Source organism: Aquarana catesbeiana, linkage group LG03, assembly GCF_042186555.1.
Source record: "Aquarana catesbeiana isolate 2022-GZ linkage group LG03, ASM4218655v1, whole genome shotgun sequence".
Lineage (NCBI taxonomy): Eukaryota > Metazoa > Chordata > Amphibia > Anura > Ranidae > Aquarana > Aquarana catesbeiana.
The window spans coordinates 74,778,751-74,803,424 of NC_133326.1; the positions used below are offsets into that span (position 1 = coordinate 74,778,751).

A 24,674-nucleotide genomic window follows, 5' to 3' on the forward strand; every position below is an offset into this window, starting at 1 on the left:
GTTTTTTTTCTTTAAAATAACAAACATATTATACTTTCCTGCTCTGTGCAGTGGTTTTGCAGCCCAGATCCTCCTCTTTTAGGGTCCCATGTGGTGCTCCTGGCCCCTCCCTCCTGCCAGGTGCCCCCACAGCAAGCAGCTTGCTGTGGGGGCACCCAAGCAGACGTGGCTTGGCCCCACCCCTCTGTCTCCTGATTGGCTCACTGGCTGTGATTGACAGCAAGGGGAGCAAATGGCTGCTGCCAAAAACCAAATAGGAGTGCGCATTCCCGGAGAGACAAGGCTCTCATGGACATCGCTGGATCGAGAGGGGGCTCAGGTAAGTATTGGGGGGCTGCTACACACAAGTTTTTTTTACCTTCGTGTATAGAATGCATGAAGTTAAAAAAAAACATTGTGCCTTTACAACCGCTTTAAGCACACTATGGGACAGACACTATAAAATTATGCATGCCTACGTGTAATTAGAAGAGAAAAAGATTGACAGTTGCAGTGTGCAGGCATGATAGAGCATTACATAACAGAACACATAACCAGACTATTTGGGGTTAGCTTATTAAAGTGATATTAAAGCTTCCTTTTTGTTTACTTTGTATACTTACCTGCTCTGTGCAGTGGATTTGCATAGAGCAACTTGCCATACACTTCTTTTCGGGTCCCCCGCTGGTGCTCCTGACTCCTCCCCCTTGAGCAGTGCCCCCAAAGAAAGCTGCTTGCCCTGGGGGCACTGCTGTGTGCTTGCTCCAAAGCCACTGCTCCATGTGCCCATAAGACACATAAAGCCGCAACTCCCCTCCCCCGCTATCTCCTCATCGGCTCACTAGCTGTGATTGACAGCAGTGTACGCCAACGGGCTCCTGCTGCTGTCTCAGCCAATGAGGAAGGAGAGTTCCCATACAGCCAAAGCTATCATGAACATCGCTAGATTGCAGGGGGCTCAGGTAATGATTGGGGGCTTGGGGGGCGCTGCACACAACCTTCAGGCTTTAGAACCACGTTAAAGCGGGAGTCCACCTAAAAAAAATATTAAAAGCCAGCAGCTACAAATACTGCAGCTGCTGACTTAATAAATGGACACTTACCTGTCCCAGGGTCCAGCGATGTCGGCAGCCGACGCCGATCACTCGCTCGACTCTTGGCAGCTGCCGCCGCCATCCTGGGTGAGGGAATCGGGAAGTGAAGCATTGCGGCTTCACTTCCCAGTTCCCTACTGCGCATGTGCGAGTTGTGCTGCGTGTCGTAACTGGTCCCCGCTATCTCCTGGGACCTGTGTGTTTTCCAGGAGACAGCGCGGAGGGATGGGAAGAGGCGTAGACTCCCGTGGGAGTCTATGCCAGGAAGTGAGTGCAAATACCTGTCTTAGACAGGTATCTGCACCCCCCCCCCCCCTTGAAAGGTGCCAAATGTGACACTGGAGGGGGGGAGGGTTCCGAAAAGCGGAAGTTCCATTTTTGTGTGGAACTCCACTTTAAGGGCAAATAGGTTGTTTACTTTGCAAAGGAGTTTTTCCTTGCATCGTGAATGAAGTGAAGCTCTGCTGATTTCCATCATCCAATCATGTAAAAGCAAAAATATTGTTGTTCATATATTCCTTGGATGTGATTCGGTATCTTTTGCAAAGGGAGGTTTGACTACATTCACTAAGATAAGGGAACATTCTCTTGCAAAGAGAACAGAATATTTGCCATCAGCCTTAATGAATACATTCCATAGAAATACAGAAGGGAGAATCAGACCAAAACTGGATGAAAGAATCCTAATTGTTTACATTAAAGTAAAGGAACAAAATATAGTACCTATAGTAACCAATCAGTATCCTATTGTGAGCAGAATTCAGTGAATTCTGATTGGTTGCTATATTTTTCATCTTTCACTTTGCACAGTATACAGTAAGTAGAAATTTCTTTACCAATTCAGCCCCGGAAGATTTTACCCCCTTCCTGACCAGAGCACTTTTTGCTATACGGCACTGCGTCGCTTTAACTGACAATTGCGCAATCGTGCAACGTTGCACCCAAACAAAATTGCCTTCCTTTTTTCCCACAAATAGAGCTTTCTTTTGGTGGTATTTGATCATCTCTGCGGTTTTTATTTTTTGCGCTATAAACAAAAAAAGAGCGCCAATTTTGAAAAAAAGCAATTTTTTTACTTTTTGCTATAATAAATATGCCCAAAAAATACATAAAAAACTAATTTATTTCTCAGTTTAGGCCGATATGTATTCTTCTACATATTTTTGGTAAAAAAAATCACAATAAGCGTATATTGATTGGTTTGCACAAAAGTTATAGCGAATACCAAATAAGGGATAGATTTATGGCATTTTTATTAATATTTTTTTTTTATTAGTAATGGCGGCGATCTGCAATTTTTATCGTGACTGCGACATTGCGGCGGACACATTTGGACACTTTTGACACTATTTTGGGACCATTGTCATTTATACAGCGATCAGTGCTATAAAAATACACGGATTGCCATGTAAATGGCACTGGCAGAGAAGGGGTTAAACACTAGGGGGCGATCAAGGGTTTAAGTTTGTCCTAGGGAGTGATTCTAACTGTAGGTTAGATGGGGTCACTACAACATGTCAGAGATCACTGCTCCAGATGACAGGGAGCAGTAGAATCCTGTCATGTTGCTAGGCAGAACAGGGAAATGCCTTGTTTACATAGGCATCTCCGCGTTCTGCCACTCCATGTCACGTTCGCGGGACACCGGCGGACATCGAGTCCGCGGGACCTGCGGGCACACTCATGGAGTAGGCAGCGGGCGCGCACCCACTATGCCGCGTCTTAAAGGGGGACGTACAGGTACGCCCATTTGCCCAGCTGTGCCATTGTGCCGACGTACAACGTTGTGCACTGGTAGGCAAGCAGTTAAAGACTAAGTCCACCTTTGTACCAGGTTACATGTTACACCCATATTTAGAGTGTAACATGGTGGAAGTGAGACCCCCCCTCCTGTGACAGGGTGCGGGGGTTCTTTTCCCCCACATCAGCCATCACTTGAAATCAGCAGCAACATTCATTCACAGAGATCTGTTAATGAATGAACTACAAGTAGCTCTCAATGGAACACAAGCGCAATGATCACTGCACTTGTAGTCCATTGACGCTTCCACTGGTCCTCCAACTGAAAGCCCATACGTTGGTGTGGACATGAAACTGGAGGAAGAGTCTGCAAGAGCCTGGCATTGCACCCACCATCCACTTATCACAGGTGTAATGCTTTGCAGACTCTATGCAAAAAAATAATAAATGCACAATTTCTTTCCCTGCAAATGTACATGCATTTATTTATTTTTTTCTAAAAGGTGGACTTACTTAGCTTTTAAAACATATTTTTACTTTGGTATGGTTTATCTGAAACTGCTGTATGATGACCACTGGCTAGTGGATCAATCTAATCAGAGCCTGAGATGTAGGAGGATTGAATGGGCACTTCTGCCCTCTACCGTATAGTAAATGATTGGATATCTGGGGTCATTATGTATTAAAGCTTTCTCAACCGTTTATGTGGTGTATGTCTTGTCCCTGCTCTGAGAATCACTACTTACTGCAGTTTATATATATATATATATATATATATATATATATATATATATATATATATAAATTAATGATCAAAAGAAATTATTATACTATTGTTAATTTTGTTAATTGCAAAACAATAGAAGTATATATATATATATATATATATATATATATATATATATATATATATATATATATATTACTATGCAAAAGTCTTAGGCAGGTGTGAAAAAATTCTGTAAATTATTTCTATCAATTAACAAAATGGAAAGTAAATGAACAGAAGAGAAAACCAAATCTAATCATTATTTGGTGTGACCACCCTTCAAATAAGCATCAATTCTTTTAGGTACACTTGCACACAGTTTTTAAAGGAACTTGACAGATAGGTTGTTATAACATCTTGGAGAACTATCCACAGATCTTCTGTGGATGTTGGCTGCCTCAAATCCTTTTTTCTGAAAGAGAAGTGTTGATAGTATATTTTAATCAATTAACAATATTGAAAGTAAATGAACAGAAGAGAAATCCAAATCAAATCAGGAATGAACTTGGGAGGTAAGTTGTTCCAAATATCTTAAAAAAACAACCACAGATGTTCTGTGCATGTAGGCTACTTCAAATCCTTCTGTCTCTTCATGTAATCCCAGACAGCCTCCATGATGTTGAGATCAGAGCTCTGTGGGGGCCAAACCACTACTTCCAAAACTGCTTATGGTTCTTTACGCTGAAGATAGTTCTTAATGACATTGGCTGAATATTTGGGGTTGTTGTCATGCTGCAGAATACATTTGGGGCCAACCACACGCCTCCCTGATGGCATGATGGATAAGTATCTGCCTGTGTTTCTCTGCATTGAGGACAGCATTGACCATGACTAAATCTCTAACTCAACTTGCAGAAATGCAGCCCCAAACTTTCAAGGAACCTCTACCATGTTTCACTGTTTCCTGCAGACTCTCATTATTGTACCGCTCTCCAGACCAACAAACTGCCTCCTGCTACAGCCAAATATTTCACATTTTGACTCATCAGTCCAGAGCACCAGATGCCATTTTTCTGCACCCTAGTTGCTATGTTTTTGTGCATAGTTGAGTTGCTTAGCCTTGTTCGAATGTCAAGTTGCACATCATCATTGGTATTAGAACTGCTTTACTGAATAAGCCCATCAGTAAAATTTGCACGAGTCTCCCATCAACACAGACAACATTGACAGGGGAATCAGCAATTGTCTTCTCCTGGCAGGAGGGCAAGGAAGCCGTCCCTGCTGGGAGAAGACAGTGATTTTTTTTTTTCTAGCGTCAATAGCAGCTGCTAGCGATAATCGCAAGAGAATCCAGCAGGCTGGTTGTACCCAAGTTGATCGATCAATCAACTTGGTACATTCGGCCTGCCCATTAATGGTTCAAATCCTGACCGGTTCCTGCTGACAAGCCAATATTCGAACCGTGTATAACCTGCCTAACAGCCTCTCTTTTTATTCTTGCATATGACTAAAGTTGGATGCCTCCAGTGCATCCAAGGGTCTTATTAGTGTAATCAGTCTAAAATGAGTTGCCACAAAAACGAGTATTTACATTTTAAAAGTGATAAAGTTGTGCAATGCTGGGGCAATGTAATTGTCATCGATAGAACTATATCCCAGTCATTTACAATAATTTATATAGGTCATAATTAAGCTCTTTACTGAAACAGAACTAATGACAGGTCTTAGTGAATGCACATTGACTGTAGAGCACATTTTAAAGCAAATTGGAATACTTGAGATGTTTAAAGTCACACAGCTGTTTTTAGATATTCAGATGTCACAGTTGAACAATTCTTTTGTTTAACATGCATGCTAAACAAGAGCTAATTGAAAGGGTCTTAGATTGCCATCTGCTGGCAAGTGTTTGTACGGCAGCTTTCAATATTTTTGTTAAAGTCTATGCCTGGACAAACAAGCATATGCAGTACATTTCTGCAATACATAGACAATCCCTTGTGTTTTATCCATATAAAGACCCTACAACTGCAGAAAACACCTGCAGGAAATGCATTCAGTTCTGTCAGGCCTGCCCAGTTTTCTATTACCTTACTACTCAGACTCAACCACTCTCCCATCTCCACAAAATAAAGGGTAATCATTCTGTAGTCATAAAATAAGTACAGGGAGGGCTAATTACAAAACAATTGTAGTAATTAACAAACCAAATGGGTATTGTATAAGAAAATCTCATTGTTAGGATTTACATGCAATTTAAGGGCTCATTCATACCAGTAGGCATGCGTTAGGATGAGCATAATGCTGGTGTGTGTTGTGCACTGTATTGTAAAATACATCACAGTGCTTGCTGTTTTTTTTTTTTCAAGTTTATTAACTTGATACTTCATTAAACTCTATTTGCAGCAGCACACTGTAATGCAGTATAGTTTGTTGTAATCCGCTGCACAACACTGCAATATGTCCTATGTTTGTCCAGAGCATCCCATTGGTCAGCAATGCTGACCAAAGCAGCCTAATGGAAATGGTGTGAACTAGCCCTAAGCGCACTTTTCTGCAATCCTGTCCCTAATTTTAAGGGGGAAATTTAAAACAAATGTTCGAGTCAATGTACCAATTGTTAACAATACCACAACTAAATGAAAGCCCTATTACAGAAATTATTTATTTAATATACATTATACTATGTAAGAAAAAGAAAAAAAAAAAAGATTACTGATTCTGGACATTTTGTTTTAAGTCATTTTCTAGAAAGTTGAAAAAATTACAGAATATAGTCACATCAATAACATATCATAGAAATAGATTAGAATATAAATTATTCCCATCTACATTCCAGACTCAGGTAGGCTAACTTAAAATAAACCCTTCCTGAGAAGAACACAGCGGATGCCCTAGTAGACCTTTCATTCTGCATGTTAGTTTCCTTGCATTCAGCTGCACATATGCAGCTAATGAAAGACACGTCTTGCTTACTTCCCTTCGACATTGGAAGATGTCCACCAGTGCCATGAGCGCAGAACTGGTGGAAACCAGTGGGACCCAGGGGGAGCCAGGTACATCCATCTACAGTACTGTCCGGAGAAGTCTGGCCAGAAGTGGTCTTCGTGGAAGAATTGCAGCCAAAAAGCCACACCTCTGATGTGGACACAAGGCTAAACAATTCAACTACGCACAAAAACATAGAAACTGGGGTGCTGAAAAATAGCAGCAGGTGCTCTGTTTGCTGAAGGGCAGGAGAGCGGTACAATAATGAATGTCTGCAGGCAACAGTGAAGCATGGTGGAGGTTCCTTGAAGTTTGGAGCTACATTTCTGCAAACGGAGTTGGAGATTTGGTCAGGATCAATGGTATCACCAATGCTGAGAAATACAGGCAGATACTTATCTATCATGCCATACAATCAGGGAGTAGGGTGACCACATTTCCAAGCTGCCATTCAGGGACAACCGCCCAACCCCCACCCACCCCCCGGACCCACTCCCGCCCAAAAAAAGATGATTTTTGATACTTTTTAAAATTAAGTCACTTAGTGACAGCGGCGTACTTTGTACTTCAAATGCTGCCAGTGTGCCCATCAATTGCCGCTACTGTGCCCCATCAAATGCTGCCAGTATGCCAACCAATTGCAGCGACTGTGCCCCATGATCAAATGTTGCCAGTGCACCCATCAATTGCCGCGACTGTGCCCCATGATCAAATGCTGCCAGTGTGCCCATCAATTGCCGCGACTGTGGCACTGTGCCCCATCAGAAGCTGCCAGTGTCAATTGCCGCTATTTGTCACCTGACCTGCTCCGGTTCCATTTGCTCACCTTTTAATCTGGACTGGTCTCAGTCTGGTCTGGTGGTGTGGTAAGCAGACTTCAGCGCCGGTGTCTTGCCGAGAAAGTTCCCCCGGCGAAAAAAGGCCCCCCCTCTACTGCGCTTGCGCAGTAGGAACAACAAGGGAGCCGCAGAAAAGGGCGAAGCTGAACACCTGAGTCAGCTGTACATGGCGCCTGCGCACTACAGTCTACCCTATGTCCACGTTAAAGCCCCACCATCCAAGTGGACATAGAGTTAGAATAATAATATGCCGAGAGCAGCGAGGCGGTGCCCGAATCGTGACGAGCGTAGGGAGCCCATGAGGGGCCTGTTACAAACTCTTTTTTATTAAAATACTCTTCGCACGCAGGAGCCGTGTACAGCTGACTCAGGTGTTCAGCTTCGGCTCTTTTCGGCGGCTCCCTTGTTGTTCCTACTGCGCAAACGCTGCGCCTGAGCAGTAGAGGGGGGTCCTTATCTGCCAAGGGGAACTTTCTCGGCAGAACACCGGTCTTCTCTTCAATTGTTCCCTGGTTCAGGCAGGCAGTCCGGCCGCTCGGGGGGGAGGAGCCTGGAGGAGGTCGGAGATGTCGCGGGCTGCAGCCTGCAATGCACTGTGGGAGGTCAGGACCGGGAACAGCTGAGCCGTGGATCTAAGGCTAGCCAGCACTGGCACTGCAGAATGCCGCCGCCCGCCGACTGTGCCGCGAGGTCACTGGAGGTGGAGGTCGGAGGAGTCTGAAATGACTGATGCTGCCACGACTGGAGGGGGAGGAGAGGTGGTAGGCAGTGCAACACTGGGTAAAAGCCTTGTTCCCTTGGTCGGCCGCCTCCCTCTGCTCTGATACTGAGACACTCTGCAAATGTGACGTCACTGGTTGCTACACGCCAGGCGGGGCGGCCCTAGCAACCAGTTGGGCAATCTTTTATTACAGTGGCAGCTAGTCCTTATTTCATTCCGGGACACTGCATTGTCCCGGAATGAAGGTGCCCGGGACACGGGACACAAATATAAATTACGGGATAATCTGGGCAATCCGGGACACGTGGTCACCCTATCAGGGAGGTGTGTCATTGGCCCCAAATGTATTCTGCAGCAGGACAATGAACCGAAACATATGGCCAATGTCATAAGAATTATCTTCAGCATAAAGAAAAACAAGGAGTCCTGGAAGTGATGGTTTGGACCCCGCAGAGCCCCGATCTCACCATCATCGAGTCTGTCTGGGATTACATGAAGAGACAGAAGGATTTGAGGCAGCCTACATCCACAGAATATCTGTGGTTAGTACCCTAATGCCCTGTACACACGATAGGATTTTCCGATGGAAAATGTGTGATAGGACCCTGTTGTCGGAAATTCCGACCGTGTGTAGGCTCCATCACACATTTTCCATAGGAATTTCTGACACGCAAAGTTTGAGAGCTTGCTATAAAATTTTCTGACAACAAAATCCATTATCGGAAATTCTGATCGTGTGTACACAAATCCGACGCACAAAGTGCCACGCATGCTCAGAATAAATAAAGAGATTAAAGCTATTGGCTACTGCCCCGTTTATAGTCCCAACGTACGTGTTTTACATCACCGCGTTCGGAACGATCGGATTTTCCGACAACTTTGTGTGACCGTGTGTATGCAAGACAAGTTTGAGCCAACATCCGTCGGAAAAAATCCATGGATTTTGTTGTCGTTATGTCCAATCAATGTTCGACCGTGTGTACAGGGCATAAGATATTTGGAACAACTTACCTGCCAAGTTTTTTCCTGATTTGATTGGGATTTCTCTTTTGTTCATTTACTTTTCATGTTGTTAATTGATAAAAAATAAACTATTACCACTTCTATTTCTGAAAACATTCTTAATTTTCAGCATCTTTTCACACCTGCCCAAAACTTTTACACAGTATATATTTGCACATTTTGTACACATTTTATTATATCTTTTCATGTGACAAAACTGAAGAAATGACACTTTGCTACAATGTAAAGTAGTGAGTGTACAGCTTGTATAACAGTGTAAATTTGCTGTCCCCTCAAAATAACTCAACACACAGCCATTAATGTCTAAACCGCTGGCAACAAAAGTGAGTACACCCCTATGTGAAAATGTCCAAATTGGGCCCAAAGTGGAAATATTTTGTGTGGCCACCATTATTTTCTAGCACTGCCTTAACCTTCTTGGGTATGGAGTTCACCAGAGCTTCACAGATTGCCAGTGGAGTCCTCTTCCACTCCTCCATGACATCACGGAGCTGGTGGATGTTAGAGAACTTGTACTCTTCCACCATCCATTTGAGGATGCCCCACAGATGCTCAATAGGGTTTAGCTCTGGAGACATGCTTGGCCAGTCCACCTTTACCCTCAGCTTCTTTAGCCAGGCAGTAGTCATCTTGGAGGTCTGTTTGGGGTCCTTATCATGTGCCAGCAGCACTCATGCAGCCCCAGACCATGACACTCCCACCACCATGCTTAACTGTAGGCAAGACACACTTGTCTTTGTACCCCTCATCTGGTTGACACACCACACACGCTTGTCACCATCTGAACCAAATAAGTTTATCTTGGTCTCATCAGACAACAGGACTCGGCTCCAGTAATCCCTGTCCTTAGTCTGCTTGTCTTCAGCAAACTGTTTGCAGGCTTTCTTGTGCATCATCTTTAGAAGAGGCTTCCTTCTGGAACGACAGCCATGCAGACCAATTTGATGCAGTGTGCGACATATGGTCTGAGCACTGATAGGCTGGCCTCCCACCCCTTCAAATTCTGCAGCAATGCTGGCAGCACTCATATGTCTATTCCCAAAGACAACCTCTGGATATGACGCTGAGCACATGCACTCAATTTCTTTGGTTGACCATGGGGAGGACTGTTGTGAGTGGAACCTGTCCTGTTAAACCGCTGTATGGTCTTGGCCACCGTGCTGCAACTCAGTTTCAGGGTCTTGGCAATCTTCTTATAGCCTAGGCCATCATTATGTAGAGCAGCAATTCTTTTTTTCAGATCCTCAGAGAGCTCTTTGCCATGAGGTGCCATGTTGAACTTCCAGTGACCAGTATGAGAGAGTGAGAGCGATAACACCAAATTTAACACACCTGCTCCCCATTTACACCTGAGACTTTGTAACACTAACGAGTCACATGACACTGAGGAGGGAAAATGGCTAATTGGGCCCAATTTGGACAATTTTATTTAGGGGTGTACTCACTTTTGTTGCCAGCGGTTTAGACATTAATGGTTGTGTGTTGAGTTATTTTGAGGGGACAGAAAATTTACACTGTTATACAATCTGTATACTCACTACTTTACATTGTAGCAAAGTGTAATTTCTTCAGTGTTGTCACATGAAAAGATATAATAAAATATTTACAAAAATGTGAGGGGTGTACTTACTTTTGTGAGATACTGTATATACATATATATACAGGGCTTTTTTTCAGCTGGAACCTTTCAGGCACCTCCAGCACTGAATGTATGTAATGGCAAGGGGTGTTGGGCATGTGCTGGAGGTTCTATTGATGCTGGCTGCTGGAGAATCAATTGTTGCTGGAGGGGATCTACTTTTACGGGGGAGTCTATTGTTGCTAGGGGGGGGTCAATCATTACTGGGAGGGATCTACTGTTGAGGGAGGGGTCTTCCTGGCAGGAAATGAAGACAGATTCCCTCAATAGGGGCACAGAACTGTTTTTAATTTGGCTGATGTTGATGAGGGTCATCATCTTCAGAGGCAATACTCTCTTAGGTTCAGTTATAATCAGCTTGTAGAGCAAAAGGCAGAGAAGAGACAACTCTGCCTCATTTTATAAAGACATAGGTAAAATAATTTAGCTATTTTTTTTAACATCTGAGCATTAATATTCATGTTACACTCTAGTTTATATTCACTTTTTAGCAGCAGACTTGATGAATGTGCTGGGATCAATGCCGTGGCAGACATTAGCATAGGAAATGTGTTTTTTCTTGATAAATTCCCTTTCAGTATGTTTCACAATTGTGGGCAATGATGTACTTCTCAGCTTCGTATTTCACATAATACAGCTTGAGTAAGAACTCTGCCGTTAACGCATTCATATATTTCAAATGATTTTTCTGACTCTCTTTAAAGGCTTTCTTGGACAATAAGGGGATTAGCACAAATCACAGGTAAACACAAAATCATAATGCAATCAGCAGAGTCAATGGTTTGAAATTCCAAAAGCTGTGTAAAATCACTTCTAAGCATTTACGATAAAGAATATATTCACAACAGAACATTTACCCATTTTCTTGATTACTAGCATTCAGTGATTGTTCGATACAAAGAGGTCCTGTCACCTTACCAGAGCTACATGCTAAAATTCCTATCAGAAAAATGATAGATGCTGCAAGTTGCATTACACATAAAAGTTTATGACTTATTCAGTGGAAGGAACATTGAGTTCAACAGTAGCTTATAAAAACCAATCAGAGTTTATATTACAGATTTCTGATTAGGGATGAGTTCCAGGTTCAATCAGTTTTTCATTGAGTGAAATTCAGCATTAACTTCATCTGCATGCAAACCACCTGGGCTAAAATGAAGTAGCTGTCATAAGGAAAGGCTTGGGGAGTTGGGTTTTTTCCCATGACAGCGACTCTTTATTCAGGATTCATGTGTTGTATTGTCACTATTTGGGGAGGCAACCTGAATAGTGAGCAACAATGCAAGCGTCAGTGTGACTATTCCTGTGGTGTTCCTGCAGGAGCAGACACTGAGGGGTTGATTTACTAAAGGCAAATAGACTGTGCACTTTGCAAAGTGCAGTTGCACTCTGCAAGTGCCGTTGCTCCAAAGCTTAGTAAATGAGATAAAGCTTCACATTACAAAAAATAACCAACCACCTTCAAGAAAAAATTAACAAAAACAGCATTTTCGCTTGCACATGACTGGATGATGGAAGACAGCAGAGCTCCCCCACATTTACTAAGCTCTGGAGCAACTGCACTTGCAGAGGGCAACTTCACTTGCAAAAGTGCACAGTCTGTTTTCCTTTAGTAAATCAACCCCTATGTGAGCTAATAGATAGTGCACTTGATGCAAAGCAGCAGGTGAAAGAGGACTTCCTGGTATCTCAGGGCCTGCTTTATCCCAATTACTTCCCTGTGAGGCCACAACAGGCACTGGAGGATCATGAAGATGAGGGTTATAGTTGCTGTGGTGCCATTGAGGAAGAGGAGGAGAACATGGGGCAGGTTTCCTGGGATGGGTTTCATCCCTCACTAACCCTGAGGCGTGTACAGGCATACCCCACTTTTAAGTATACAATGGGGTTTATTTACTAAAGCTGGAAAGTGCAAAATCAGGCTCACGTCTGCATAGAAACCAATGAGCTTCTAACCTCGGCTTGTTCAATTAAGCTTTGGTAATAAAACCTGGAAGCACATTGGTTTTTATGCAGAAGTGAGCCTGATTTTGCACTTTCCAGCGTTAGTAAATAAACCCCATTGGGTACTTAAAAGTGGGGTATGCCTGTATACAGTTGGTGAGAGATATCTAAGGACAATGTTCTCCTCAGCGACCCTGAGGTTTCTCTGCCTCTAGTAATCTGCATCAGATGGACTCCCTCATGCTCCAGTACCTGCGAAAAGACTACAGGATTCATGGCATTAAGAAAAGGGACCAGTGCTGGTTGGCCACCCACCTGAATTTACATTTTAAAGGGAAATTCAACGAACTCCTGCTCTTGCAGAAGGAGCAAAAAACACTAGTAGAATGTGCTGCAGAGGAACCTGTTAACCTCTTTCTAGATATATCATTTCATGGGCAACGTGGCTTGTAGTCTCCTGTTGGTGACTAGAGGAGCAGCAGTGGTGGTGGCAGCCTAAATTAGGCTTTCAAAATATTCTTCTGCACTTGGAAGCAGCTAGAGCAGTTGCTAAATCATATGGTGGGCAATACTATGGGGTCAAGGGCAAATGTTGACAGCCTTCCAATGGACAATCCCCTAGATTTTTGGGTAATAAGGATGGACCACTGGCCAGAGCCTACCCAGTATACAATTGAGCTATTTGGCTGCCCAGCAGCCAGCATGTTTTCTGAACACACATTTATTGTTGTGGGGGTCTTTGTTTCAGAAAAAAAGTCCATCTGTCTCCAGGCACAGTTCACAGGTTGACCTTGTGAAAATGTATCAGTCCTTTATCAGTGATAGCAGCAAAGCCCCTGCTGTAGATCCTACAGATTGAATTTTTGTTATTATTCTGGTCCAAAATATATTGTTTTAGTGTACAGCCTAAGCCTCTCCTTTACTGGGACAGGCCTGAAAAAAATACCACATCCTGCCACTATTGCTATCTCCTGCCCTGCGAGCACACCCTGTCACCAAAAATCCCCTCCTTATACCGCTGCTGGCCTGACACTGTAACATTTCGACTGCCGCCACTGTGGGGCCTTCCACCAATACCATCTCATACTGGTCCCATTGCTGTAGTCCATTGCAACTGCACATTTATATGTGCACGTTTAATTTTATTGCAGCTGTTTCACAGTTATAAAGAAAGGAACATTTATTGACAGAGTCCAAAAGCAGCACACAGTACACTTGTTGGGCACACAGTTAACCTCTTGATTGTCCATAGATGTTGACCTCTTCCAAGCCAGTGTCATTAATTCAGGGTCAGTGTACAGAATTATAACTTATTACTGTATTAGTGTCACTAGCGACATCAGTGTCAGTTAGTGAACCACAAGCCAGTGTCTGTTAGTGCCAGATTGCCCGCCACCCTATCACAGTTACACCATAAGTCACAGATTATGGCCATTACAGTATAGCATCTATAGATGTGTAAATATACAGTATCTCACAAAAGTGAGTATGCTCCTCACATTTTTGTAAATATTTTATTATATCTTTCATGTGACAACACTGAAGAAAAGACACTTTGTTACAATGTAAAGTAGTGAGTGTTCAGCTTGTATAACAGTGTAAGTTTGCTGTCCCCTCAAAATAACTCAACACACAGCATTAATGTCTAAACCACTGGCAACAAAAGTGAGTATACCGCTAAGTGAAAATGTCTGAATTGGGGTTAAATTGTCAATATTTTGTGTAGCCACCATTATTTTCCAGCATTGCCTTAACCCTCTTGGGTATGGAGCTCACCAGAGCTTCACAGGTTGCCACTGGAGGCCTCCTCCACTCCTCCATGACGACATCACGGAGCTAATGGATGTACTTGCACTCCTCCACCTTCTGTTTGAGAATGCCCCACAGATGCTCAATAAGGTTCAGGTCTGGAGACATGCTTGGCCAGTCCATCACCTTTATCCTCAGCTTCTTTAGCAAGGCAGTGGTCATCGTGGAGGTGTGTTTGGGGTCATTATCGTGTTGGAATACTGCCCTGCGGCCCAGTCTCCGAAGGGAGGGGATCATGCTCTGCTTCAGTATGTCACAGTATATGTTGGCGTTCATGGTTCCCTCAATGAACTGTAGCTCCCCAGTGCTGGCAGCACTCATGCAGCCCCAGACCATGAAACTCCCACCACCATGCTTGACTGTAGGCAAGACACACTTGTCTTTGTACTCCTCACCTGGTTGCCGCCACACACGATTGACACCATCTGAACTTAATAAGTTTATCTTGGTCTCTTCAAACCACAGGACATGGTTCCATTAATCCATGTCCTTAGTCTGCTTGTCTTCAACAAACTGTTTTTTGGGCTTTCTTGTGCATCCTCTTTAGAAGAGGCTTCCTTCTGTAGGCAAGACACACTTGTCTTTGTACTCCTCACCTGGTTGCCGCCACACACGATTGACACCATCTGAACTTAATAAGTTTATCTTGGTCTCTTCAAACCACAGGACATGGTTCCATTAATCCATGTCCTTAGTCTGCTTGTCTTCAACAAACTGTTTTTTGGGCTTTCTTGTGCATCCTCTTTAGAAGAGGCTTCCTTCTGTTGACAACAACCATGCAGACCAATTTGATGCAGTGTATAGTCTGAGCACTGACAGGTTGAAGGGGGCGGCACCCCTTCAACCTCTGCAGCAATGCTGGCAGCACTCATATGTCTATTTCCCCAAAGACAACCTCTGGATATGACGCTGAGCACATACACTCAACCTGTTTAGTCGACCGTGGCGAGGCCTGTCCTGAGTGGAACCTGTCCTGTTAAACCGCTGTATGGTCTTGGCCACTGTGCTGCAGCTCAGTTTCAGGGTCTTGGCAATCTTCTTATAGCCTAGGCCCTCTTTATGTAGAGCAACAATTCTTTTAATCAGATCCTCAGAGAGTTCTTTGCCATAAGTTACCATGTTGAACTTCCAGTGACCAGTATGAGAAAGTGAGAGCGATAACAACAAATTTAACATGCCTGCTCCCTATTCACACCTGAGACCTTGTAAGGGCTCTTTCACACATGCAGGTCCGCCTGTCAGTTTTTCAGATGGACCTGAATGGACGCTTCATGTACCTCTATGGAGCGACGGATGTCAGCGGTGACATGTCCGCTGACATCCGATCTGCTCTGATCCACTAAATGCAGACAGATGGAAACCCTATTTTCCATCCGTCTGGTGAAATGGGATTGGATGAAAAAGGACAGGTGGTCCGTCCCTGCACAGTGAGCAGAGATGGACCTGTCATCCGCCGGCTCAGCAGGGATCCATGGATCGATCCCTGCTGAGCAAGCGGAGTCCATCAAAATGTAAATCAATGTGTGAAAGGAGCTTGTCACTAACGAGTCACATGACACCGGGGAGGGAAAATGGCTAATTGGGCTCAATTTGGACATTTTCACTTAGGGGTGTACTCACTTTTGTTGCCAGCAGTTTAGACATTAATAGCTGTGTGTTGAGTTATTTTGAGGGGACAGCAAATTTACACTGTTATACAAGCTGTACACTCACTACTTTACATTGTAGCAAAGTGTCATTTCTTCAGTGTTGTCACATGAAAAGATATAATAAAATATTTACAAAAATGTAAGGGGTGTACTCTCTTTTGTGAGATACTGTATATATATTAAATATACCATAGTTTGTAGACACCATACCTTTCACAAAAAATCAATTAATATACACTTTTTGGGATTTTTTTTTACCAAAAATATGAAGAAATTTGACTTTTTTTTCAAAATTTTCAGTCTATTTTTCGTTTATATAATAAAAAATAAAAAAACACAGTGGTGATCAAATACTAACAAAAGAAAGCTCTATTCATGTGAAAAAAATTATATTAATTGAATTTGCGTACAGTGTTGCATGACCGCACAGTTGTCAGTTAAAGTAGCACAGTGCTAAATTGCAAAAATGCCCTGGTCATTTGCTGCTGTACCTTAGTTGGCATTTGTTTTTTTGGCTTTGATGCAGGCTACATTATGGTGCCTGCAATAGATTTTTTGGGCCTAGTGTGAATTAATAGTGATTCTTTAAAGTGATTGTAAAGTCTTGTTTTTTTTTCCTATAAAAATAATAAACATGTTATACTTACCTGCTCTGTGCAGTGGTTTTGCACAGGGCAACCCAGATCCTCCTCTTCTCGGGTCCCTCTTCAGCTGTCCTGGCCCCTCCCTCCTGCCAAGCCGAGCTGCAGCTCTGTTTGTCCATTCAGACATGGAGCCTAGATTCAGCCTGCCCCTCTCTCTCCTGATTGGCTAACTGACTTTGATTGACAGCAGCAGAAGCCAATGGTGCAGATGCTGTGTCTTAGCCAGGAGGGAGAGTCACGGACGGCCGAGGCACCCGTGGACATCACTGGATAGAGATGAGGCTCAGGTGAGTATTAGAGGGTGCTGGTGTGGCTGCTGCACACAGAAGGCATTTTATCTTAATGCATAGAATGTATTAAGATAAAAAACCTTCTGCATTTACAACCACTTTAAGTAGAAAAAAATATTGGTGCTGATAATTTGTACAATACTTTCCCTGTGGTTATAAGGAGCATACAGTCTTTTTATAATTAAAGATACTCCTTCTAGAATTTGCCTTTGCTTTGATTCTGTGCAACAAATCTGTATATTTAGAGTTGGTATCAGAGAAATACAGTGCCTTTGAAAAAGTATTCATACCCCTTGAAACTTTCCACATTTTGTCATGTTACAACCAAAAACGTAAATGTATTTTATTGGGATTTTATGTGATAGACCAACACAAAGTGGCACATAATTGTGAAATGGAGGGAAAATGCTAAATGGTTTTCAATTTTTTTTACAAATAAATATGCAAAATGGGTGGCATGCATTTGTATTCGGCTCTCTGATACCCCTAACTAAAATCTAGTGGAACCAATTCCTTCAGAGGTCACCTAATTAGTAAATAGAGTCCACCTGTGTGTAATTGAATCTCAGTATAAATACAGCTGTTCTGTGAAGCCCTCTGAGGTTTGTTAGAAGACCTTAGTGAGTAAACAGCATCATGAAGGCCAAGGAACAGATGTCAGGGATAAAGTTGTGGAGAAGTTCAAAGCAGGGTTAGGTTATAAAAAAATAATCCCAAACTTTGAACATCTTATGGAGCACTGTTTAATCCATCATTCGAAAATGGAAAGAGTATGGCACAACTGCAAACCTACCAAGACATGGCCGTCCACCTAAACTGACAGGCCAGACAAGGAGAGCATTGATCAGAGAAGCAGCCTAGAGGTCCATGGTAACTCTGGAGGAGCTGCAGAGATCCGCAGCTCAGATGAGAGAATCTGTCCACAGGACAACTACCAGACAAGTCAGGGATAAAGCTGTGGAGAAGTTTAAAGCAGTGTTAAGTTAAAAAAAAAATATCCCAAGCTTTGAACATCTCACAGAGCCATGTTCAATCCACCATCCGAAAATGGAAAGAGTATGGCACAACTGCAAACCTACTAAGACATGGCCAGCCACCTAAACTGACAGGCCGGGAAATGGAGAGCATTAATCAGAGAAGCAGCCAACAGAGGCTGCTGTTCTGTCCACAGGACAACTATTAGTCGTGCACTCCACAAATCTGGCCTTTATGGAAAAGTGGCAAGAAGAAAGTCATTGTTGAAAGAAAGTCATAAGAAGTCCCATTTCTAGTGTGCGAGAAGCCATGTGGGAGACACAGCAAATATGTGGAAGAAGGTGCTCTGGTCATATAACCAAAATTGAACTTTTTGGCCTTAAAAGAAAAACGCTATGTGTGTGGCAGAAAACTAGCACTGCACATCACCCTGAACACACCATCCCCACCATGAAACATGGTGGTGGCAGCATAAAAAAGCCGTGAAACATGGTGGTGGCAGATGCTTTTCTTCAGCAGGGCCAGGGAAGATGGTCAGAGTTGATGGGAGGATGTATGGAGCCAAATACAGGGCAATCTTAGAAGAAAACCTGTTAGAGTCTGCAAAAGACTTGAGACTGGGGCGGAGGTTCAATTTCCAGCAAGACAACGACCCTAAACATACAGCCAGAGCTACAATGGAATGGTTTAGATAAAAGCATATTTATGTGGTAGAATGGCCCAGTCAAAGTCCAGACCTAAATCCAATTGAGAATCTGTGGCAAGACTTGAAAATTGCTGTTCACAGATGCTCTGCATCTAATCTGACAGAGTTTGAGCTATTTTTCAAAGAAGAATGGGCAAAAATGTCACTCTCTAGATGTGCAAACCTGGTAGAGACATCTCCAAAAATAGACAAAGTATTGACTCTGGGGAGCTGAATACAAATGCACGCCACGCTTTTTACATAGTTATTTGTAAAAAATGTTGAAAACCAGTTATCATTTTCCTTCCACTTCACAATTATCAGCCACTTTGTGTTGGTCTATCACATAAAAAAACAATAAAATACATTTACGTTTTTGGTTGTAACATGACAAAATGTGGAAAGTTTCAAGGGGTATGAATACTTTTTCAAGGCACTTTAACAGTCTAAATATCTTTGGCTCAAATATGACTTCTCTCTGAAATAAAATCCCTTTTAAATAGAACTGGATTCTGAGCATTTTAATTTGTATACCATTTCTGAAAAAATAACAGTGTAATATAATTTTACTGGCTGAAATATGCCTAAACTCTGCTTCTGAAATTGCCACCCATTAAGAAATTTTCTCTGCAGCAAAGCAGTATCATTTTAATGTAGTGTCTGATAAAAATAACAGTCTGATTATTTCTGTCTGAAAAATAACTGCTTCTGAAGTTGCCTTCTTTATAAAAAGTGTACTGCTGTCCAACGAATCTGTTCAATTTTTATAAAGTGTCTCAGTACAAATGTATTTACTATTTTATTTATTATTTAATTGAATATTTGGAATTGATATACACCTACTCTGTCCCTCAAAAATGACCTCATATCCAAAAAGATGAGATTCTGTTTAAAATGGAATGGAAACTTTAGGTATATATGTTCTTTTATGAGTGATATATGGCTTCTTTTCTCAGCTTTATAAGGTCATTCATATTGGTCTTCAGTCCCAGAAAAAAAACATTTCTATTTCTTTATTCCAGATTAAATCTGCTCTCTGCCTCTGATTTTGCATCTTAGCACAAAAGCAGTACATACTGTCTAGTAAATCTGTTTTTCTGACTTATGGCTCTGAAAAAGCACGCCAATTTTTATTTCATAAACAAACCTAGCCTTGTCTCTCTGTCTTCCATTGCAGCCTAATATGTGCAATTTGTCCATGAAACATTTTTGGCTCTTAACAGTGATTAAACTTTAAAAAAATGTCTTTACATTAAACTATGTCTTATCTCTTAAATAGAAATAAAAATTACAATTATATACCAACACCAATTCATGTAATTGTTATCATACAATAGAAGGTGTATCACCAGAAATAAATACATATAATATATTATAATCAATTCATAGAAATATGATCATATAATAAAAAATGTAGCAACATGAATAAATGTGATGTACAGTCAGGTCCATAAATATTGGGACAATTCTAATCTTTTTGGCTCTATACACCACCACAATGGATTTGAAATGAAACAAACAAGATGTGCTTTAACTGCAGACTTTCAGCATTAATTTGAGAGTATTTACATCCAAATCAGGTGAACAGTGTAGGAATTACAACAGTTTGCCTCAAACTTTTTAAGGGACCAAAGGTAATGGGACAATTGGCTGCTCAGCTGTTCCATGGCCAGGTATGTGTTATTTCCTCATTATCCCATTTACAAGGAGCAGATACAAGGTCCAGAGTTCATTTCAAATGTGCTATTTGCATTTGGAATCTGTTGCTGTCAACTCTCAATATGAGATCCAAAGAGCTGTCACTATCAGTGAAGCAAGCCATCATTAGGCTGAAAAAACAAAACAAACCCATCAGAGAGATAGCAAAAACATTAGGTGTGGCCAAATCAACTGTTTGGAACATCCTTAAAAAGAAAGAACGCACCGGTGAGCTCAGCAACACCAAAAGACCCGGAAGACCACGGAAAACAACTGTGGTGGATGACCGAAGAATTCTTTCCCTGGTGAAGAAAACACCCTTCACAACAGTTGGCCAGATCAAGAACACTCTCCAGAAGGTAGGTGTATGTGTGTCAAAGTCAACAATCAAGTGAAGACTTCACCAGAGTGAATACAGAGGGTTCACCACAAGACGTAAACCACTGGTGAGCCTCAAAAACAGGAAGGCCAAATTAGAGTTTGCCAAACAACATCTTAAAAAGCCTTCACAGTTCTGGAACAACATCCTATGGACAGATGAGACCAAGATCAACTTGTACCAGAGTGATGGGAAGAGAAGAGTATGGAGAAGGAAAGGAACTGCTCATGATCCAAAGCATACCACCTCATCAGTGAAGCATGGTGGTGGTAGTGTCATGGCGTGGGCATGTATGGCTGCCAATGGAACTGGTTCTCTTGTATTTATTGATGATGTGACTGCTGACAAAAGCAGCAGGATGAATTCTGAAGTGTTTTGGGCAATATTATCTGCTCATATTCAGCAAAATGCTTCAGAACTCATTGGACAGCTCTTCACAGTGCAGATGGACAATGACCCGAAGCATACTGCGAAAGCAACCAAAGAGTTTTTTAAGGGAAAGAAGTGGAATGTTATGCAATGGCCAAATCAATCACCTGACCTGAATCTGATTGAGCATGCATTTCACTTGCTGAAGACAAAACTGAAGGGAAAATGCCCCAAGAACAAGCAGGAACTGAAGAGAGTTGCAGTAGAGGCCGGGCAGAGCATCACCAGGGATGAAACCCCTGGTGATGTCTATGCGTTCCAGACTTCAGGCTGTAATTGACTGCAAAGGATTTGCAACCAAGTATTAAAAAGTGAAAGTTTGATGGATGATTGTTAATCTGTCCCATTACTTTTGGTACCTTAAAAAGAGGGAGGCACATATACAAACTGTTGTAATTCCTACACCGTTCACCTGATTTGGATGTAAATACCCTCAGATTAAAGCTGAAAGTCTGCAGTTAAAGCACATCTTGTTCTTTTCATTTCAAATCCATTGTGGTGGTGTATAGAGCCAAAAAGATTAAAAACAGTCCAATACAGTGTTCTTCGAGATAAACTCATACAATTTAAGATAACACATAGAAGCTATTATACACCCCATAAATTATATAGAATGTCCCCATTGAACCCCCAGAACTGTTGGAGGTGTGGGAATGTTCCAGGAGATTTTATTCACATATTTTGGTCCTGCTCAGCGATTGTGGTATTTTGGAGAGAGGTTATGGGGGTAATTGCTACAGTGACATCAGTTGCTCTGGAACAACATGCAATCTTCATGCTTCTTCCCAATCACCTCAGTGCTCTCAGTGCCATAACTCTAAATACCTCGCGTGGGATCCCCTCTCATTCTGGAGCGCAGTCATATGACGGAGCCCCAGTCTCACCACCCTTGCGCGCCTGCGGGGGCACGCAGTGCGGCAATCTCGATCCTGATCTGCGGCGACCCCAATCTCAGTAAAGAGCTGATGATGCGGCTCTTTACCCATGTGATTGACTATGTCCAATCACAGCCGATCACATGTAAATACGGAAGTGCCATTTATCGGCTCTCCTCACTTCACACTGACAGAGCAGATCAGCAGCATCTCTTGAGTGCCCTGATTATCAGTGCAGCCCCAGCAATGCCCAGAAGTGACACCAATCAGTGCCTATCAGTGACATCAATCAGTGCCCACCAGTGACACCAATCAGTGCCGCAAATCAGTGCTACCTAACAGTGCCCATCAGTGTGGTATATTAGTGCCTCCTCATCAGTGACACCTAATCAGTGCCGCTTTCATCAGTGCCGCTTCCTCAGTGCAGCCTATCCGTGCCCATCAGTGCCACCTAATCAGCGCACATCAGTGAAGGAGAAAATGTACTTATTTACTGACAGAAACTAAGAAAAACTTTTTTTTTTCAAAATTTTCATGTAGCAAAACTCAAAGCTCTATTTGTGTGAAAAAATAATAAAAATGTAACTTGGATATGGTGTTGCATGACCGCATGTAACAGTGCTAAAAGCTGAAAATTGGTCTGGGCAGGAAGGGGGTAAAAGAGCCCTGTATTGAAGCGGTTAATAGTGTAATATACACGCATGTGTAATAATATTCAGCTACTTCTCTCTCATCAGTTTGGCATTCTGGGATTCCAGTTGTCTCTGTATGGTCTTCCAACCACCAGGGTGCTCCTGACCACTATGAAGTTCCTCTTTAGTAATTGGGTTGTGGTCACTTTAAGAACATTTATAGACCATGTACTATTAGGTACTCGTGTAACATGTTATGTCTCATATCTTCCTCTAACATAATAGCAAAGTACTAATGCAAGTCTATTCAATATTTATGGCTGTTGGCTTTGAAATATTCTAAATGTTAAAAGCAGACTTCTCTACTTCTTAGATTTTGGCCCAAGTCTTTATCAAAACAATTACATCGTTTTCAGCCACTGTGTCATATGCTTGGCTGTTTTCTCTGAAACAATTTTATATAAAAACATTTGCTGTATTTCTGGAATGTTTGTGGCTTGAAGTGTTTTAGGGCACTCTGGGTTGACATTTTGTTATACTTTATACACCCTAAAGTATGCTACTAAAAAGAAGGCCGCAAACTATGCTATGTGGCTATTTTGACAGTGTTTGGCAATTTGCATGAAGTTGAAAACTTTATTGTATACTTTCCAATGCATGTTAGCTATATTGTCTTTCTTCTTTGCACTGCTCATTATGGCCTATCACTGTGACACAATAAAAAAATCAGTTTTCGTTTATCTTTGCAAAAACTACCTTTATAAAGACCTTTTTTTTTTTTTTTTTGGAAATCAGTCATTTTGTGTTGCTGCTGTATGTGACCCAATAAATAACGTAAAATTAAATTAAATTATTACACGTGAACTTTATGTCAGAATGAAGCAACATAGTAATGGCTATATCACCATACTTAACTATTGATGTTGAAACAAAATGAAATGGATGTCTAATATTTTATTTAAATTTTAGGTAAATATATTTTTTTTATTATGACAACAATAAATTCAGTGTGATTTTACAGAATCTGATGGTGTGCAATATTAAGGTATAACAAAAGTCCTTTTCTTATATTTTAATTATATATAGTTTTTGATTTTGGATGTAGATACTGAATTATACATTATGAATAGACATGTATATTCTTTCTCCCAAACATATACATTTTTTTTTTTTTTTTACTACAAGATAAATGCCAAACCACGCACTGTAAAATGTAGTCAGCGTGCTTGCTCTGTAAATGAGATCAATTGCTAAGAGCAGATGTCACCAGTATGCCCATGTCCACAGCACATGGCAGTCCACAAGGCCACAGGAGGCTAGGCAATATCAGGGCGTACATAAAACTGTAGGCTCAGTATACCTTTAATATCTTCCTTAGGCTTTAAATTTATTTATTTTACTGTTTGGCTTGAGTTGCTGCTCAAATTCATGTTTAGCTGGAGTTCTCAATTTTCAAAAGTGAAACGTTTGCATCTATAGAGAACTCCAAACTACAGGCATACCCCACTTTTAAGTACATAATGGGGTTTATTTACTAAAGCTGGAAAGTGCAAAATCAGGCTCACTTCTGCATAGAAACCAATGAGTTTCCAGGTTTTATTACCAAAGCTTAATTGAACAAGCCGAGGTTAGAAGCTCATTGGTTTCTATGCAGAAGTGAGCCTGAATTTGCATTTCCCAGCTTTAGTAAATAAACCCCATTGTGTACTAAAAAGTGGGGTATGCCTCTATAGTTGTTTCACATATCACAGCCTGTGATTTAGATTTGCTGTCCCTTCAATTAAGTTGAATTAAGTAGCAGTACAATTACATGTTTAGGGAAAAATATATAGCTGAGTTTTGCTACATGTTCATTCACATTGTACAGCTTGATACTTACTGATTAGGAAATGCTATACATTCAGAAAAATGTCAGTATTTAAATTAGTGAATTTGA

General features: G+C 41.8%; 1 protein-coding gene across 11 annotated transcripts in view; it reads left to right on the forward strand.

The window, feature by feature from the left end:
• Positions 1 to 24,674, forward strand: part of CYP19A1 (cytochrome P450 family 19 subfamily A member 1) — a 105,954-nt gene that overhangs the window by 52,214 nt on the left and 29,066 nt on the right. The window lies entirely within an intron of this gene.